The following is a 15,672-nucleotide window of genomic DNA, read 5'->3' on the forward strand; positions in this document are numbered from 1 at the left end:
TCTGTAGTGAAATAGAAGAGAAAGCTCTTCTGTGCTATCTTCAAAGATGACAAGCAGAAGAATTCCACCTCTTTTTAGTATTCTGATTTTTTTTTCCACACTCTCTTCTTCTTCCCACACACAAAATCCTAGAATTTGAGAATTGCAATACACCAATATAGTTTAAACATCTTTGGAGTACAGTTCTCCTCATTTTCCATATAGGGAAACAGCCATGAAAAGAGGGACAGTGGCTTGCTGCAGGCCACACTTTAAAGAGTGTCAGGATGGGGATAAAAAGCTTTCTTACTTCTTACCCCTGAGAACCATTCCAGTGGTTCCCAACATCTGGTCATGAGCACAGAATTTTCGTTATTTTTGGCATATCTGTAAACACCTGTGCTATTACTTAATGCTTTTTCCTTAGCCAGATCCATTTTTTACTTAAATGCAGTTATTTTAAAAGGAAACAATGCCACTAATGCCTATGGAAAAGCAGCATTACTTGCCTTAAATATTGGAGACCAAAAGGCAAATGTGATTAATGGAAAATGACGTTCTGGAACGAGTTAGGTACTGCAGTCTGTTGAGGGTTCTTGCTTCAAGGCCTATTTGGGGGATTACAGTAGGAGCTAAGAGTTTGAAAAGTGTTAACAAGATCCTGGCACCCAACTGACACATTCTCCTTGAAGGGAAGAAGGAGAATTGAAATGGAACGTCCTTACTAAAACCCACCAGTGCCCCTGCACGCACCAGCACCGTTTTCTCTGGATACCCACGGTACCTGTTCCTCACTTTGGGGTCACTGCCTTGGATCATGGTGTCTTCAGAAGGATGGTGGGCTCTTTGCCTTGCCATTCTCCCTTCTCAAGGGTTAGACTGCACAGATGCCGAAGGTAGACACAATAGACCTTGCACACTTTAAAAAATACGGACAATGTTTCCCACGGAGGAACAAATTTTTCTGCCAGATGGTGAAATTCCTCACAATATTCTGGTTGAGAAATCCTCGAGAGAGAATCAGGCTAAGGGAGAGTGATTGAGGACATTTTGGGTTCAAGAGATAGCTAAGTGATTTTCTGTACACTAGATATCCTCCACCTCCCCTTTGTCCACACCCCCATATGCCACAGTGACACACATCGTTCTCAGCTAGTGATGATGGAAATGAACAGAATTCCCTGCTCATGAGAATAGCAAACAATCGCTGCGCATGTGGTCTGAGGCTCAGGAGTCCAGGTGAAATCAAGTCTGCCCAGTGCTTTCACCACCTCCCCTCTTCTGTATCATCACCACAAGGAAAGAACCAGTCAGCAAACGGTTCCTAACCACCTGGCACCGTGCTAGGTGTTTGCACCTGCGCTGGGAGTAGCTTTGTGTGATTGAGACAGGGTTCCTTTATATTAAACGACAGCAAGGACATACATGCCACATACAAGATGATGGGGGTCCCAGGAACACTCTGGGAGCCTGGAGGAGGGAGTGCGGCCAGAAGTTCAATGCAGAAACTTTGTGGGGGAGGTAGGATTTTTGCAGGACTTCCTTCTCCCTATTTCCCCTGGTCTTCCTCCTTCCCCTCTTGCCCTTGTCCAGTGTGCAAACTGTCAGTGCACTGACAGTGGCTGGGGGGAGGGTTGGCTCTCACTCCTGGATGTGGGCTGAACAAGCATCCTGGAAGCCTGCAGTGGTGGGAGGCTGGCCAGGTGGACAGCACCCACGCTGCTGCTCGTGAGATCCTCGAAGACAGATTTACCAGTTGCCAAATTCTCCTTGTAGCCCACTGTCCTCCCTGAGGCCCCACACAGCAATTCCTGAGGCCTAGTGAGGGGAGGAGAGGGCTCAGAAATGGCAGGTGAAACAGAATCACACACAAACTACAGAGACTCTGCAGGCCCATCTCTGGCAGATTCCACCTCTGCCTCTACAACACCCCTCGGGCCAGAGGGAGAACACAGGCTGGCAGATCTGCAGTTTTCACTGCCTTGTGGCTCCTCCTTGCTCTACGTGGTTGTCTTGGAGTATTAGGGAGCGTCTCAGGAAGCCTGTAGGGACAGCCCAGGCAATAGGGCCAAGAAAGCCAAGGGCCTTTCAAAAAGGTCAAAAGACGACAAAGAAAACTGTTGGGTGCAGGCAGGTGAGGCTGCCTCAACAAATGCCCAGCATGGGCTCTGTGAACTGAGACCTCAGGGGTAAGGGTCACCCACTGCCAACTACACAACAAGTAAAGTGAATGAGGCCAGGGCACTGAAAATGCCTGCGATTGTCCCTGCCTCCCAGAACCTACTTGTTGGCTCGCAAGCCATTGGGGTGTGATCTCACTGTACAAATGAGGACATGGAGTAGTAAGCCAAGGGGACTTGGCCCAGTGTGACACAAAACATGAATGGTAAAAATCAAAAGTCGAACCTAGATCTTCCCCTTCTACATCCAGTTTGCCTAAATGCCTTTGGTAATTTGGGGTAAGGGGTGGAGTGGTGGGGAGACTGTTCAGGTGGAAATAACAGTGAAATATTTCCAGGTGATACGGAATGGCCTGGGCCAGACTGAGCCACTTCTGGCCGTTCTGTGGTTGCTTGGGTAATGGGTTACACACAAGGCCTGGCTGTTGTGACCTCCGTCTCATGCGCCCCGAAGGTGGGCTCCCTGTTCCACCACTGTGAACGCTGTCGGCAAAGCTGGGAGCTCCTGGCCCTACTGCCCCTGGGCCCTGGTGGGCCATCCGAATTCCGTCCCACTGGGATCTTCCCTGTATTTACCAGCAAGCCCAGCTCTAAGCTGGAAGGTGGACACTCAGAGGATGGGCTGGGGGACAGTCAGAAGATGACATCTGGCACTCAGCAAGACTCAGGGAGAAATCACCAAGCTGGGTGATAAAGTTGATGTAGTTTGCTTGCTGGTGCGAGTGAAACCCAGGGCTAGGCATCTGGAACTCCCCAAACCTTGAATCCCCTACCCACCTGTAAGCAGCAGGTAGCAAACTCATTGGCATCGATGAGGTGAGTGTGGTTTAGTAGTCCACGAGGTGTTTTAATAGAAAGATCACTGGCAGGGGAGGCAGGAGACCCGGACCTCTGTCCCAGCTCTGCCAGCAGCTTTTAGTTTTGCAAACAGTGACCCTGGACAAGTCACTTGCTCTCTCTGGGTATCTTTATTTCATGTATAATTAAAGGATGGGACTGGATAAAATCCATAGGCTCTCCCGTTTTGGTGAAAACACTTCGTGTGCCACTAATGCAGGAGGCTCCACTGATCACCCACTGCTGGATCTTGCAGGTATCAGAAGTGGCCACTGAGCCTCAGTTTTCTCAGCTGCCCCTTTTACCAGTTTTATGTGAAGATCTCTGTTCCAGGCTTGGAAGGAAAATGAGAGAATGGAGTAAGGTGGGTGGGGCAGAAGGAAAAGATAAAGAGGGAAAATGGTGAAAATGCAAAAGTAGATATAGTGTTGAGACAGGAAAAGTGAAAAAACTCAAGAAAAGGGTAGCCAGCTAGGTCTGTGGAGGAATCACAGCACACTGACTATCAATGAACACACAAGCCTGTCTCTTTTGTTTCTCTGCCTTTCAGTGCGGCCGCATTTGCCCTATGCAAGTTTGATGGTTGTCAGTGTGATCAATAAGCATTAACTGAGGAAATTCCTCTGTGCCCAGCACCGTACTTGGGAAATATGGGGGTTCTCAGGAGTTCATCTAGGTTTTGATAAGCACAAGCTCACACGATTTCAGAAAAAGAATGTAAAAACTGTACATGCAGAATTAAGTGTATGTATTTATTTCATATGATAAAAGAAATCACAATAAAGTAAACATTTTAAAAAGCTGACATCTACAACAAACATTCCCAAATTCAGGAAAATAATGACATTTTCATTAATTAACTTCCAACACAGTGCTTTTTTCTCTACATTCTCTTTAATCACCTCTTCCTATGGCAACAACTTTATAAAACCATTTTCTATAGAAAGGGAGGAATGATAATTCAGTCTTTCTGAATTGAAATTTGTTTTTTTAAGAGCAATAATCAGGATGCACAAAACATGTGATTTCACACAACAAAAGGACTCACTCTTTGTAGTACTGTTATGTTTAGGCCCTATAAATAGAGGAATTTTAATACATTTTGGTTTTGAATGACTCCTGTCATAAAGGAAAAATGTATGTTGTACTTATAATGATATATTTGCATTGTCAAATGTATTTCTTATGGGAAAGAATTTCCATAATTTCCATTTTGATGAGGAATCAATGAGAAAGACCTCTTGGAATGTGACTGCGCACATCTGAGCATCAGAATAGTCTTTTCCACAGACTAGCTTTTGTTCCTTCAATTCTAACTTTGCTTCTCACCCACTCCCCACAGACTTCAGACTAAGAAGTCACAGGATGTGTGCATATCACTATCTCACCTCTGGTGCTACAATTTTGGCCTCAGCACGAGGAATCACACAGTGGGTAGAGCACATTTTCCTGGAAGCCATTCCTCCACTGGAGGAGCTAGGAACCCTGTAACTGACTAAAAGCACCCTTAGCTCTATCCTAAAAATGTCTAGGGCTACTCCAATGCCCCCCCCCCATATGAAGGGGAGTGCGAAGGAGGGAAAGTTGGGGTTAGAGGGATGCAATATCTTAACAAATTGCAATGAAAATATTTTACTCCTGCAAAATTTTCAAACCCATGTCACTATGTGAAAACATTTTTAAGACCTTTCCCTGGAAGGGTCTTGGAAGGGGCCAGTGCAATAAGGGTCCTTGAACTTGAGGCTTCATTAGCTTCTTGAAAGATCTGCCTCCAGGGTTTGGAGAGACCCATGAGACTTGTCCTCTATCCTCGCGCTCTGCAGCCGTCCTTAGTCACTCATTCTGCTCCTAACAACAATCAATAGTCCAGCTTCATCCCTCCCATCGAACTTGAACTCAATCCTTTGGACAAGGCTCTACTCTTCAAGAAGTCTGGTTTGTGATGGTCGTTTACATGAACTTTACTGAGAAAACAGGTACATGAAGTGACTATAAGCGCAAATTCACTGCTAAAAGTGTATTGTAAATTGATAGACTAAAAATTTGGCTTTAATTACATTTATTTTATAGATTTGAATATATCCTAAATGTCCAACAGTAGAAAATTGGTTAATTATGCCAATGTTCCACTAGCATGTTTTTCAGTTATTTAGTGTAATTTTTGTGGACATGTATTGTTGGCCTGAAAAGCTTTCCCTTACAAGTTAAATAAATTTTTAAAAAACCACATTGTAAGGGCATAATCTCATTTTTAAATTTAAAAATACATATGTATGTTGATCAATCTATGCCTCTGTCTATATCTATATCTAAATTGCTGTAGGAAAAATTAAGAATAGAAAAATGTCTGGAAGGTTCTAGATCTTGGTATGAGTAAGAGTAGTTGCTCTAGGAAGATAATAGTGCAACTTTCTTGCTTATTATTTTATTTTTCTGTAATGATTACATCTTTGTTTCTCTTTTTAAGAGTCCGTCGCGTACGCTAGAGTGCGGTGGCTCAATCACAGCTTGCTGCAGCCTCGGTCTCCCAGCCTCAAACTATCTGCCCACCTCAGCCTCCTGAGTAGCTTGAGACTACAGGTGTGCATCACCACGCCCAGCACAATTTTTTAAAAAAATTGTAGAGATGGGGTCTCTCTGTGTTTTCCAGGCTGGTCTTGAACTCCTGAACTCAAGCGATCTTCCTGCCTTGGCCTCCCACAGTTGAGATTGCAGATGTGAGCTACTGCATCCAGCCTCATGACTATGTTCCTATTGTATTGTAATAATAAAACTACAGATAGAATTTTTTAAGTGTATAATATTTTAAAAACTCAAGTAGCTTCTCTCTTTCCTTACTTAGCCAGGTGCAGGTTGATAAAAGAATTCTGGAAATTGAAGGCCAAGGAACAGTGACTCAAAAAAAGAAGTAGGCTGAAAAGTGAGTGTGTGTATGAGAAGGGGGGGGGAGAGAGAGAGAGACAAAGAGAGAGGGAGAGAATGTGTTTGTGGGGAGCACATATTCATCTGTGGGCTGTGCCGGTAGATACTCTGCATTCAGTCCTAACACCTAGTTTAGCTCTGCCCCTCACATCAATGAATCCTGCTGAAATGTCTGCAGCTTCCATTTTGATTCAGTGTCTCAGTCCATTTTACAAGCCACAGAGTCTTCGGAGGGGAGAAAAAAAGATGCCATCCGGATTTGATGGGGCACATTCCTCCATTTGAAAATAGTTGGCTTTCTGTCTTCCCACTCTGAGGGTCTTTGGAGATAGGATGAAGAGCAGAGTCACCCTCGCTCTCCTGATGTCCTGTGTAAAATCCTACGAAAGGAGGTGCTGCTAGATTTGAGATATAAAAATGAAAAAGAGGAAAATGCAAATAAATGACTTCACACTTCCCCTCCCATCATCCTGACCCTAAACTCAAACCCCTCCCTGATGCCTTTGCCAGCCCAGGGAAGCCATTCAGTGTTCACTTTCTAAGAATGTCTTGAAGCCCACTCCCCACCACACATATACACAACAATCCCCTCCCACATCCAGAAGATCCACTCCTGGAGGGCAAGTCCACTTCAGAGGACAGGGCTATGACGTGCAATGGGAAGCCTACCCCTCCCCTTCTCCAGGTGTCTATGGTTTCTGGCAGACTCTCTCCAGAAAGGAAGAATGGAAGGTGTCTCCGTCTGGAGTCAGTGAGGCTTTGAACTCCTTCCCCAGCCCTTCTTGTACCAGGCTGTGTTCTCCTGCAATGAGCACCCAGGACTTGGGCTGAGGCTCTCCTCACAGGTCTGCCTGATGTGTTGACCAGGATGTATTCATCTCTGTGGGTTTCCCAGTCACTGGAAGCCAGCAGGGTTTCTTCTGCCTTTGACAGTGCTGTTGGTGGGGATAGGAGAAATAATCCAAGTCTGGCTGTGCTCAAGGCTTTCTCAGTCACCCAGGGAGCCTTCAAATCATGGTGTTCCCTCAATCAAGTGGGGTGAGATTATTCTACCTCCTGCAGCCCATCAGCACATGTATATTAATTCACAAAATAGTTATTGAGTCTCTGTTCTACCCCAGGTACTGTACTTGGAGAAACAACAGAAAACAACATAGTAAAAACTCTGTTCTCTGTCCCAAGGCTCCTCATTTGCTCTGTATGGATTGGAGGACACATGCGTAATGCTTGTTCCCCAAGAACCCTGTTAGTACAAGGTCACCAGGTTCTCCCAGTCACCACCACTTTTGCTGGGGCAAGTAAGGTATGGTGATGGATAGGGGATCTTTTTTCTACCTTCATCACACTCCTTGCCTCCCCTCCACTGTCCTAGTGTCCTGCAGAGTATATGAAGAAATCCCAGGACATTTAGCCAAGATTCCTCTCCCAAAGTGGGCAGCTACCCATAGCTACACACATAATGCCAAAATTATCCTTTTCTTGTGGGCTGACCTACGCAGGTCTTTAATGAAGTCCTCAGGTCAGAGAAGATGAGTTGGGTTGAAGTTTTAAGGGGATACTTATATTATTCCTTTGGATAGATGCTTGATCTCATCAGATCACTCAAATCTCTCCCCATCAACTTTCAATTCATTCCAGAAATTCCTCCTCCTCTGAGGAGCGCTCTGGGACTAACATTCCAGAAGAAGCTATACTCTTGACTTCACTTATTGTGGTTCACCTCCTGAGCCACCTCCTGCCTCTGCAGGCTAAGTGGGGGCTCAGAGGGAGAGACTGGCACTACAGCTATCTCCTTCATATTGGACTGCTCTCGCGGCGATTACAAATCACATCGAGAATGACATTTATCGGGATATGACACATCAGTTCCAAATTTCAAGAGGAAAATCTCAATAAATTTAAAGTATCATTATTTTGTGAAAGAGAAGCAACCCTCATCTTCCTATTCCTTGTAGCTGAGGTCTGTCTGTGGTCAGTGATGGAGAAGTGCAAGTCTTATATTGTCTGGTCACACAGTGGTTTAGGGCCTTCAGTTCAAGTCAGAGTGGGGGCAATCCACACCTCACAGGGTGATTTGTAGAACAAATGTCTATCTGACATCGTAGGGTACAATTTTTAGAAGCTGCTGTTCTTTTTGCAATGAATAAGCAGGCCTCTGTTTTACTTTTTTAATTTATAAAATATTTCTTCTTTGGTTCATTGTAAAGACATTGGAGAATTCCACAAAGCATATATGCCAAAACATCTGCCACAATTCCCCCACCTGAGATAACACCTGTTGTGTTCATGCACAAGCACGGTAACTCTTTCCTCAACACACGTGCAGACATGTTAATTAATGTAGGTCAAGGTCAAACCCCTCCCTTCACAGTTAAATTCACTTGCAACAGGATGGTTAGAACATCATAGTAACCTACCGTGTGGTTATAACATAACTGAATTAACCATTCCACCATTGTTGTTGACTTCGGGTGGCTTCCAAAGTTTCAATATTGCCAATGTTATAAATATGACCACAACAACCTTAAGAACAGATCTTTGTGAACAGCTTTGATTGTTTTCTTCAAATTCATTCCTAGAAGTAAAATGACTGGGTCAAAGGGAATAGATGTCTTTACAGCTTTGCACACATCTTGTGAAGTTCCAAGAGGCCCTCGTGTACTGTGTGTGTGGCAGCTGGAGGGAGTGAGATACAGACAGCTCTGCAGCACTCCAGGAGAAAGGTGGGGTGGAGAGATCCTGACGCTGACCACCCTTTCCTACCAGATGGCCAGTATCCAATAGGGCGCTTGAGCTCAATGGAAGGTGGAAGCAGGGAAGAAACTCAGCTGAGCTGCCCACTAAATACCTCAAGAAAGGCAGGGCTCTGATAATGGCATGAGACTTGGAGCTCAGACATTCTGAGCAGTAGAAACTCCCAATCGCCGTGCTTGACCCACCACCAAGACACTGGGCAAGATCTTGAAAAATGTGGCCTGACACATATACACCATGGAATACTATGCAGCCATAAAAAAGGATGAGTTCGTGTCCTTTGTAGGGACATGGATGCAGCTGGAAACCATCATTCTCAGCAAACTATCGCAAGAACAGAAAACCAAACACCACATGTTCTCACTCATAGGTGGGAATTGAACAATGAGATCACTTGGACACGGGAAGGGGAACATCACACACCAGGGCCTATCATGGGGAGGGGGGAGAGAGGAGGGATGGCATTGGGAGTTATACTTGACGTAAATGATGAGTTGATGAGTGCTGATGAGTTGATGGGTGCAGCACACCAACATGGCTCATGTATACATATGTAACAAACCTGCACGTTGTGCACATGTACCCTAGAACTTGAAGTATAATAAAAAAAAAAAAAAGAAAGAAAAAGAAAGAAAGATGTGGCCTGAGGGGGCTGCCACACACATTACCACCTGTTAAATCCCACCCACCAGAGGTTCAGGGAGACTCTTGCCTGGTCCTGAGAAGCCAGAGGAACATCACTGGTCACTCTCCCTCCGTGGATGCCGCTCCAAGGATCAGCTCAGGGAAGGCATCGCTCTCTCTATTCCTCTCTCTCAATTTTCAGGCTCTCTTTGTATCTATTTAATTCATTTATCCAACAACACATATTGGGCAGGGTCTATTTTATACCAGGTACTGTGCAAAACCTGAGGGTTAGAAAGATTAATAAGAAATAATTAAGAGTCTATTGACAAATATCAACATGTTAGTTGATTTGCAGATCACTAAAATATAGTTGGTAATATCTGTTTCTTTCACATAAATTCTTAGAGTAATACCCAGCAAATTGTGGGCAGTTGAAAAATGTTTGATGATTGAATACATGCATTCAGTGGGATGTGTTCCTTAAGTACAATCATCTAGGGGAACTTCACAAAAACTTTATTTCAAGGTATAATTTATGTATTATAAAATGTATTTAAGTGTATAATTAAATGGTTTTTAGTATATTTACAGAGCTGTGCAGTTATAACGGCAATTTACTTTTAGAACTTTCCATCACCCCCAAAAGAAACCTCCTTCCCATCTGCAGTTATTCCCAACGCCCACTGCCCCCAGTCTTGGGCTATCACTAATCTACTTTCTATCTCCATAGATTTGCCTACGCTGAATATTTCATGTAAGTGGAACTCTACAATAGGTAGTGTTTTGTGTCTGGCATTTCCCCTGATCATAATATTTTTGAAGTTATTCTGTGCTACAGCATGTATTAGTATTTTATTCCTTTTCATTGTGAATAACATCCTGCTGTGTAAATATACCACATTTTGTTCATTTGTTGATGGACAATTGGGTTGTTTTCAGTTTTTGGCTAATCTAAATAATGCTGCTATGAACATTCATCTACAGATCTTTGTGCCGACATATGTTTTCATTTCTCTTGGAATTGCTGGGTCATATAGGAATACTTTTTGATCAAAGACTTAAGGAGACATTTACAGAAGGAGGACTTTGCTTGGCTAGATGAAACTAAAATATATCTAAGGTTCATAATCAGATACACACGTTGTGGCTGTCCCTGGCCCTTTCTTAATGAAGGCAAAGCCATGAGATTGTACCTCCCTTTTTCAATACCTCTCTTCAGATAAGAGATGTTTGTATATGCTATTTTGATACCTATATTTTCACTTAGTGTATAGTCTAATGACTTTTCTGTTTTTATATTCTTTATATCTAATGGCTGTACATTCTTCAACAGTGACGATGAGGTTTAATTGATTTAAATTATTATCATTGGACATATTTATTTGTTCCAAAATATTTTCGCAATTGTTAAAACTTGTGCAGCGAGTATGGCTACATTAATTTTACACATAATAGTCAGAATTTTCATAGAATATGTGAAAATATTTTTTCAAAGAATGTTTTGAGGGCTTTGGTTGATCACGGCAATTACTCTTTAGAAAGTTTAACCCAGAATATACTTCTGCCAGTTGTGTATGTGAGCAATTAGCCCCCACATTTCCAATAAAACTGGGTCTTATCATAAAAAGAAATAAATAAAAACCAAAATGTACCCATACGCAGGAAATGGCATCTTTTGGAATTAAGCTATATTCTTTGATAACTTTGATATCAGTTGATGCTGATAACTTTCCACGTATCATGAACTATTTAGATTTCCTTTTTTGGACACCCACACCCACACTATTCTAGGGAAGCATTAGGATCTTCCTTCCCATTACTCCCCCACCTGCTGCTCTGTGCAGTAGGCACAACTAGAAACCCCTTCCCTTCACTAGCACCTTGGGTAGAGGGCTTGTGGAATGACAGGTGGATACTGCTCCACCTGCCACTACAGTAAGACCATGAGGCCCACTCCCAGGGCATAGGAAATATCTTCTGCTGCCCACAGACTGCCTGGTACCCGCTGAGGTTGACTCAACTGACATATAAACCACAAAGGTCCCAACTCGGTTGGATCAAGTTTTATGACAGGATGAAAGTGAAGGCTTTGGAGCCCATGTTTTGGCACTAGCATCTTTTATCGGAAAGGCCAGCATGTGGGTGGAGATGACCAGCTGTTCTTCTTTCCCCTTAGAAGTGAGGCAAAGGAAGTGAGATCAAATTATAACAGAAGGGATGCCAGTTAGACAAGAGAAAGAACTTATTGCCAAGGAAGCTTGGGGAGCTGCACCTATGCAAATCTTTGATGAAGGTGAGCTCTCTGTGGTTTAATTGGATCCCTGCCTGGGGGTAAAGGATGAGCCTTGGCCTTGGCCTAAGATGATAAGCTCTGGCTTAGCTCATGAGCACCCAGCTTCCGGCATGCCTACTAACACCTGGCAGCTTGAGGATCTTTCTTGGGACTATGACTTTAGAGATATAGCATACTTTGGGTCTCTCTACCCCATCTTAGCATAAGCAATGTAATCTGAGATTAGGTTTCTGGAAAATAAGCAGCAAAGGAGAAGTGAAGTTACATCATTCAAGGCTAATTATTTGTCAGGCTCTGAGCTAGGTGTTTCAAAGACTATCTAAAATCTTTATAATGGCAGACAAGGAAACTGAGGCACAAAGAAGTATGACTGGCCCAAGATCACACATTAAATCACACTGCCATTGTCCACATCCAGACATGTTTTGGCTCCGGTGTTCCTCTCCACAGAACCATATTACTGTGGAAGAACCCTCATTGCAGGAGGGGAGGGTATTCAGGAGTTTAAACTATGGACAACGGACAATCACCCAACAGTTGTCTTGACCATCTTAGTGTTCCTGAAGTCTTAAGTCCATTTGCCTGATCCAGGTGGAGCAAATTTTGCATGGGTGTCCTGGGGCTGGACTTTTTGCTGGTCTCCTTGTCTTTTGGTTTCTCAGCCCTAACCATTCTCTTTCTAGATGACTTTCAGCACGTTAGTAAATTTCTCTGTGGTTCCATGTCTTCGTCTGTAAGATGGGAACAAACACAGCAGGTTTCTCACAGTTTGGTTATAAAGATTAAATAATTAATAGGTTAAAGCGCTTAAAATAATATCTGGGATAATGCATTCCAAAATGTTAGTTTTTAATTACTTAGGTAGAAATCAAAATTTTTACATAGAGGAAAAAAACAGTATGCTTCAATTGGTCTTGCCTTTCTACTTTCCTTCCATCTTTCTTTCCTCCCCTGTCTTCCTTCCTTCTTTCCTTTTGTCCCTCACTAAACATTTAATGAAATTCCACTACATGCCAGGAATTATGCTAGCCATCGAAATATGTGCTTTGATTTTTTAAAAATACTCTAACCCTGGTAGCTATCTATTCTTTCCTGCTAGAGACAGAGAGGGCTAGTATACCAGCATGAACTATTAGCAGCTCTTTTGCTAGTATCTGAAGACATCAAGACAGAAGCATTCACTGGAATGTTAGAAATATAAAAAAAGTATAGGTACTAGCTAGCCAAGCTTCTGGTGTCTTCAGAGATGAGAAAACTGAGCTCTGAGGTGATATATAACTTCAGAATGTCCTATAACCAGTTAACCAGAGAGCCAAGACCCAAACCTGTGGTTTCTGGGTGTCTCACAATCTCTTTCCATAAGTGCTCCTATTTTTTCCTAACAAACAGCCTGGACAGAGTGCTTAGGGAGTGAGTCACTGATAGGCCACATATTGTCTCAGCATCTTGTGTGGTGTGTTGCATGCCAAATGTTTCTGCTCAGCTTCCCTTCTCTTCCCGTCTGCAAAATTGTATTCACTTACACTGTGGGCAAGGGTGGGGGATGGGAGGTGCACTGAAGCCAGTACCGACAAAAGTCAACCTCCAACCAACACATCTGGCTTGCAGGTGTTCCTCAGACCCTCAGAGATGCGGCCTCGCGTAGGAATGGAGACTTTTGTCCCGTGGCCTTAACAGTCCTCTGAGACTCTGGCCATCTGGGCCTGGTGCTAAAGGCCTGGTTTCTGATTTCAGCTGGCCATGGGCTATCTTTCCCTGCCCCATCACTCTTTCTGGTCTGCTGACTTGCTGGAAAACCTGCAGCCATTTTCCCTGGAATCTGAGTCAAGGTGACAGCCTGTCCGTAGCACACAGTCTTCAACTTTCCCCAGGGCTGAAGCAAGGATGTAAAAAGACCTCTTTCCTCACACTCAGCCCAGTTTTGGAATCGTGGCCCATTGGATTCTTATAGCCTGTCCATGTAAATAATAAAGTGAGCTCGTGGCATGGATACACACTAAGAAGCCGAGGCCCCGGCCTGGCTCTGACATTTATGCACTGTGGGACCCTCAACAAATCATCCACTTCTCTTGGTCTCAGTCATCATTTGCAATAATGAGAGACTTCACCCATCCCTCCTTCTCAGCTTGAAATAATGTGGTTTGTCTTTTCAGCATTCAACACATCGCCAGATATCTATGAACCACCAGCCAGGTGTCCAGTACTCTGCTAGTGGATATAAGCAGAGCACTTCGGCGTTTTTTTGTTTTTGTTTTTGTTTTCATACAATGGGACATATGCAAAGTGATTTGCAAAGTTCACCAGAATAAACTAATGAGGCCACCTGCAGCCAGAGGTCATGTCCTGATGCTCCAGACCCTCCTCAGTGGTCCTGAGAACCGAGGACATCAGGGTCTTGGGACATCATAAAAAGGACGGCAGCACCCTGGTCAGGAAGTGCGGCTAAAGGATCCAGAGTTTCTCTATGCTGCCTCTGTCAGCCAGGAGTTTACCCTCTAGCCAGGGAAGTATGACGCTCAAAACAGTGTTGAACGACTAACATGGCACTTGCATAACGGTTACAGTAATTCAAGGATGGGGAGGTCAGTGTGGTGAAGCAGTCCGGGCAGGCTTCCTGGAGGAAAAGCCCCAGCACAGAAGTGGATGACTTGGATTTCATCAGCATCAAGGTAGGAGTGGAGAGCGACAGAGGACAGACCCCTGTGGGGAGAGTCGGGAGCCCTGAATTCCTGTTCTGACTCCACCTCTGAATCACTCTGCATCCGCTCTCTGTGTGTGCCTCTCCCCTGTTATTCACCAATGGCGGCTGTGGGATCTGCTGAGCTAACCTCAAAGGCTGCCGTGAAATTCAAACGAGAGAGTGCATCCAAAGACTTTCATCAGGAACTAAGTACCACATGAATATCAGGGATGGTCGTTAGCAGTGGATCAGGAAATCTAATGCAAATCTCATGATCATAGGACTTTTCCCTGCTGAGTTCACTGATGGATGGCAGGTGCTTAGGACAGTGCCTGGCTCACAGTGCAAACTTTACAAATAGTTATTGAATGAAGGAAAAGGGAGGACTTGACCAGCTTCTCAGCCTGGGCAAGACGGGGATGCAGGAGCTGGTGTGGCCAGCCCGCTTTCCCAGACAAAACTAGATTCTTCAGGGACGATCTCCCTGGGTGCATGGCCTTGGTCCAGCCAGGAGTCCTTTGCTTCCCTTGGTGACTGCCTGCCTCAGCCACTGCCTCTCTGGGGGACCCGGGGCTTTCATCCCCACCCAACTGCTGGAAACCACAGTGCTGACCCTGATCGGGAGGACAATTTTAAAGAGCAGGCTCCTAAAGTGGCCTCCTTTTCTCAGGTGATTTATATGATTCAGCGTGCATGCTGAAGGAGAGCTTTTAACTTGGATACAATTTAGAATTTTGTTTTTCTCTCAGTTTTTGATTCTGTTCTTTCCTCCTTTGGCTTGAGATTGCAATAAAAGGCAAGATTACCTGGAATAAATACCAGACTGGCTGTGTGTTTGGTGAGAGACTGAAGAGGATGAGATTGGAGCCAAGAATGCAAGAGAGACAGCGTGCGTGAGAACAAGGTGTCTGCTGGTCCTGCCTCTTCCAGGCGGTCTGTCCCCTTCCCCATCTGGCTGTTCTTCTCTGGGTGCCTCAGTCTCCACCTCCCTGCCCCATCTTCTCCTATGCCTCCTGCTCAGTCCTCATCAGAGATGGGGAATGTGTCCGTCCCCCTCAGGATGCTGTGCACCGCAGAACAGGATTCTGCTCTTTGGTTGCCCAGGCAGGCTGTCCAAATAGCCACCAAGACTACGCAGCAATTTAATCTCTTTCCAGGAACTCCAGGCCTGTGGTCTATGTTAAACATGGCTTGTTCCTATCTAGGAACACTGACCGTCATTTCAGAGGGCAGACTCAGACTTCCTTAGACTCTACAGAAGCTCTAGGAAGTCTTCATTAGAAGGGGGATTTAAAAAATGTCAAGAGAGGGACATGGGGGCTTCTCAAGGGAAGAGAGCAGAGAGAATATTAGACATTTCATAACAGTTGGACACCTACTCTTCCTATTCATCATATTTT

This window comes from Macaca thibetana, chromosome 11 (genome assembly GCF_024542745.1).
Source record: "Macaca thibetana thibetana isolate TM-01 chromosome 11, ASM2454274v1, whole genome shotgun sequence".
Classification (NCBI taxonomy): Eukaryota; Metazoa; Chordata; class Mammalia; order Primates; family Cercopithecidae; genus Macaca; species Macaca thibetana.